Below are 5,183 nucleotides of genomic sequence, written 5' to 3'. Positions count from 1 at the left end.
AATGAATGGACGTAGCCGGCACGCGGGGGGTTAAGCGGCCGGCCGCCGTCAAAGCGGAAGTACCAGGTGCATCCATTCATTTCTATGGAGCGTGCTGTTCGGATCGGCTGATCCCAACAGTACTCGCTCATCTCTAATAAGGAGTAAAGGATACTGAAAGTATCACATGCCCCCTCCTTGTGAGTGTGAATGGAACGCGTGTGACCTGTGCACCATTCACTGCCAAGCATACAATACATGTTAAATAAATATACAGAGATAATTTTATGCTGCACACAAGTCACTTAACATGTCAGGGAGACCTTGGTCCACTATGATACATTTATGGTTGACATGTATTGACTGACTTGTGGTTTTGCTGTGATGTTTGGAAAACAGTAAGTATTAAAGAGGTTTTATTGGCTTATCAATTGATGACCTATCCTCCCAATTAAAGATCGGCAGGCATCTAATACTGGGTCCCCAGCCAATCAGCTGTTGGTAGAGGTTGCAAAATTTGGGTGAGGACTGCAGACAGGGTTGGACTGGCCCACCGGAGCACCGGGGAATCCCCCGGTGGGCCCCAGACCCCAACTTTAAATTGCTGCTCGTTTTATTTAATAAAAAGCATAGGCAGAGTCGGACTGGCCTGCCGGGGAACTAATAGTCAGGCCCTCGAGCCTGACTATTAGTTTCATCTAAATACACTTGTCAGGGGCCCGATCGGGATCTTCAGGGGCCCGATCGGGATCCTGACCATGCCAAAATGGGCCCCTGTATCAATCGCTAGGAGTGTGTGTCTCTGCTCCCTGCACTGCACACTGCCGTCACTAGCAGGAGCTGTGCTGCCCCTCCCCCACACAGATCGGAGTGTGCAGGGGGAAGTTGCCAGCTGCTGTAAATGAAGAGCTTTCACCACAGCCAGACAGGACACAGCCAAATGTAAGTACATTTTTTGGGTAAAATATGTATATTTAATGTGTGTATATTTGTGTAAAGTGTCTGATATACTGTGTGAGTCCTGTATATTTGTAGATAGGTGTGTGTGTGTAAATGTATGTTATATGTATTAGGTTTGGTTCACATTTAGGGCTAGTTCACACGTGAGTATAAGGGGAGGTTTTTGACAGCGGATTTCGCGTCCAAAACCTCCCCTTATAATGGTGGTCTATGGAGACCGCCGGGCTTCTGTTTTCCGCTAGCGGCGAGCTGCTGCTAGCGGAGAAAAGAAGCGACATGCTCTTTCTTCAGGCGGAAGCCGCGCGGGCTGCGCCGCACGGCTTCCGCCCGGCTGCAGCACCCTCCATGTTGGCTCATTCATTTGAGCCGACAGCGGAGGTGAAAGCCGCGACCGCGATGGTCGCGGCGGGCGGGTTTTGACAAGAGAGAGACGCGGCTCACCGCGTCTCTCTCTGTGTCAAAACCCGCGCAGGCAGTTCACGTGTGAACTAGCCCTTTTTTCCCTATTCGGGAAGTCCACTATGGGGAATAATACAGTGTGCAGGGGCCACTATGGCGCATAATATTGTGTGCAGGGGCCTCTCTGGGCCGGGATAATACTGTGTGCAGGGGCCACTATGGGGAACACTACTGTGTGCAGGGGCCACTGTGGGGTATAATACTGTGTGCAGGGGCCACTATGGGGTATAATACTGTGTGCAGGGGCCACTATGGGACATAATACTGTGTGCAGGGGCCACTATGGGACATAATACTGTATGCAGTGGACACTAATGGGGATAATACTGTGTGCAGGGGCCACTATGGGACATAATACTGTGTGGAGGGGCCACTATGGGGGATAATACTGTGTGCAGGGGCCAGTATGGGGTATAATACTGTGTGCAGGGGCCACTATGGGACATAATACTGTGTGCAGGGGCCACTATGGGACATAATACTGTATGCAGGGGACACTAATGGGGATAATACTGTGTGCAGGGGCCACTATGGGGCATAATACTGTGTGGAGGGGCCACTATGGGGGATAATACTGTGTGCAGGGGCCAGTATGGGGACTAATACTGTGTGCAGGGGCCCACTATGGGACATAATACTGTGTGCAGGGGCCACTATGGGACATAATACTGTGTGCAGGGGCCACTATGGGACATAATACTGTGTGCAGGGGCCACTATGGGACATAATACTGTGTGCAGGGGCCACTATGGGGCATAATACTGTGTGCAGGGACCACTATGGGGCATAATACTGTGTGCAGGGGCCACTATGGGGCATAATACTGTGTGCAGGGGCCACTATGGGGCATAATACTGTGTGCAGGGGCCACTAAGGATTAGGCCCTACTGATCAAAACACAGCTAACGCTGGGTTCACACCAGCATCTGGTCTCCATTCTGAGGTTTCCATCTTCTGCACGTAGAAGACGGAAACCTATCGGTTCGAGTCTGGCCATGAGCGCCGGTGAGTGTTTTATGCTCTCTGCGGCAAAACCGTTTTTTTTTTTTAAACCAGACACAAAGTCCTGCATGTCCGACTCTGTGTCTGGTTAAAAAAAAAAAAACGTTTCGCCGCGGTGAGCACAAAACGCTCACAGGAGCTTACGGACGCACACTTTATTTGAATGGGTTTGAAAAATGCCTGCAGGGCGGAGACCCCGGGCGCAGATGTGAACGAGCCCTTAAAAACACTTTCTATTTTTTTAAGCACACTGCCGATCGGAGTGTGCAGGGGGAAGTCTGCCTGTCTCAGTGTCTCCCAGTGCGGTCCAGTCCGGCATGTAACTACCAGCAGAATTGCAGGACGGAGCACTGGGAACAGATGAGTGCGGGGTTTTTTATGTGTAATTTGTTTTTCACCTCCCCGGACTAATTATAAACCAAAAAAAATAAATTATGCTGGACAACCTCTTTAAAGTGTGGGGCATTTGGGGGGAAAATTAAAGGGGTTGTCCAGGCATAATTTTCTATGGTTTATCGTCAGAATAGGCTATAAATGCCTGATCTGTAGGGGGCCAACACCCAGGCCTCAGACCGATCAGCTGTATGGAGCCACTTCTGGTACCAGTCCTGTACACAATACGGGGCCAGAAGCAGAAAGCTCTGTCCACTGTATATCAGCCGGCTCCTTCTCTGCATCTCAGCACTTATTGAAGTCAGTGGTAGCTGAGCTGCAGTGAATCTGCCAGGCAACTATACAGTGGATGAAGCTTTCTGCTCCCAGTCCTGTGTCGTGTACAAAACGAGCGCGGAAACGGAAACCTCTGTGGAGTTTCTCCAAAAAGCGCTGCAGAAAAAACTGATGTGTCGGCGCCGGGGGTTTTCCTGCAGTGTTTTTTTGCTGTGGGACGCTGTGTTAGGCCTTATCCTTATAGTGTGATGTACAGTATATTGAGATGGTAAAGAGGAGCTCTCACCTCCTGGGACACATGCGGTTTAATACATTGATATTGAACTGACAGTGTGATGATGTCAGCGCACTTTCAGCTTTCCCATTCTATGCCCCCGGTGAGGAGCTATCAGTCCGTAGCTCTTCACTGTCAGAAAGGCGTTTCTGACAGTCAGTCCGGAACGCCCTTCCTCACAGCAGCGCCTGTACTGTGAGAGCGCTATAGGCGCTCAGCGTCATCGCTGGCTGGTAAGCAACGACCCCTCTCACAGTACAGCTCTATAGACGCTACCATGAGGAAGGGCGTTCCTGACTGACTGTCATAACGCACTTCTGACTATGAAGATCTACGGTACCGGCACAGAACGTGAAAACCAATAGTGCGCTGAATTCAGCGCATTGTTGGCTTTCTAGTGGTGTATTAAACCTCATGTGCCCCAGATCATGATAGGTCTTCTTTAAGGATTAGGCGCAACAGCGAGATGCAGCTAAAAAAACATTGTGGGAAAAAATTGCAGTGAATCCCAATATATTTTTTTCCACAGTGTTTTTCATTGAGCTTTTGTCCCCAGCACTCCGTTGTCCCCGCCTGTGTCTGTTAGATACAGGATTTCCGGAAATGAGACCTAATTGGTTTCAGTGGTCCCATGAGGTGCAGGACTCCCAGCATGGGTGCACCGGCGCGAGACTGAATGGACACTGGCAGCGGACAACGGAACAACAGGAACAGGTGAAGGCGCTTTTTATTTTATTTTTTATTTTACACCTCCCTCCCAGCACATGGGTCGCTCCAATTCCTGGACAAATCTTTAAAGGGTTTATCCATCTTTGTAATATTTATGGTCTGTCCTTGGGATAGACCATCAATATTACATCTGTGATGACACAACAGCCAGGACCTCTGCAGATCAGCTGTTCCAGGACAGTGCGGCTATAGGTAATGGTAACATTTCTAGGAGCCACGCTGTTCATTTTCCATACACTATGTAGCAATAGGTTTAGGTAGTGAAGTGTTGCACATTGTATGGCGGGTGAGCAGCATGGTTCCTGATATGTTATTACCTTCAACTGGTCAACTGTCTTGGTATCGCTGGTTTGCAGGGATTCTGATGGTGGGCCCCTAGAAATAATTCCACTGGTGGGCCCTAGACACCCCAGTCCGACACTGACTGCAGAATCTTCAGTACTAACTTCACTTGAATTGGACTGAGCTGCGATCAGGCCATGTGACTGATGAATGTGACGACACATGAAACAGAAGCAAACAGCTGATCTACAGGGTGCCGGACTTATACAGATCTTCAACTAATAGGTCATCAACTAAGAACTCCAGAAAGCTATGTGATGGTTGTCAGATTTTTTTTTTTTTCAAAATAAAAACTTAATCAATTGGAAACTCTAAGAAGAACACAATGTGCTGTTTACTCCACAGGAAATAGCATACTTCATACTACTACAAGAAGGAAATCGTCTCATAGTGCGATGTGCACAGGAAATGGCTGCTGCTAGTGAGTCTTTAAGATGCTGGTCTCACATCTCACAACAGTTGTGGTATTCATGGATTGTACAGGATAAAATGTGGTTGCCTGAGAATTACACATATTTATGTTGCAATTTTACTAAACTGAAATATCAAAGAGGTAACAAGATTTTTCCTTCCTACAATAAATTAATTGTCAATAAAACGGAACCATCCAATTAAATGTCAATTTTTCAGTTTTCTCTTAAATAATGGTAGTTTAGAAATGTTTAGAATACTTGTCTACTTTGGGATCTTTGGTTATATCACCAAGAGTGAGTAGTCGGTGGTCCCTGGTAGTCGGTGGTGTGTTAAGTTACTGACAAGTTATATTTCA

The sequence above is a fragment of the Leptodactylus fuscus genome, chromosome 1 (assembly GCF_031893055.1).
Source record: "Leptodactylus fuscus isolate aLepFus1 chromosome 1, aLepFus1.hap2, whole genome shotgun sequence".
Lineage (NCBI taxonomy): Eukaryota > Metazoa > Chordata > Amphibia > Anura > Leptodactylidae > Leptodactylus > Leptodactylus fuscus.
This window is presented reverse-complemented; position numbering follows the sequence as displayed.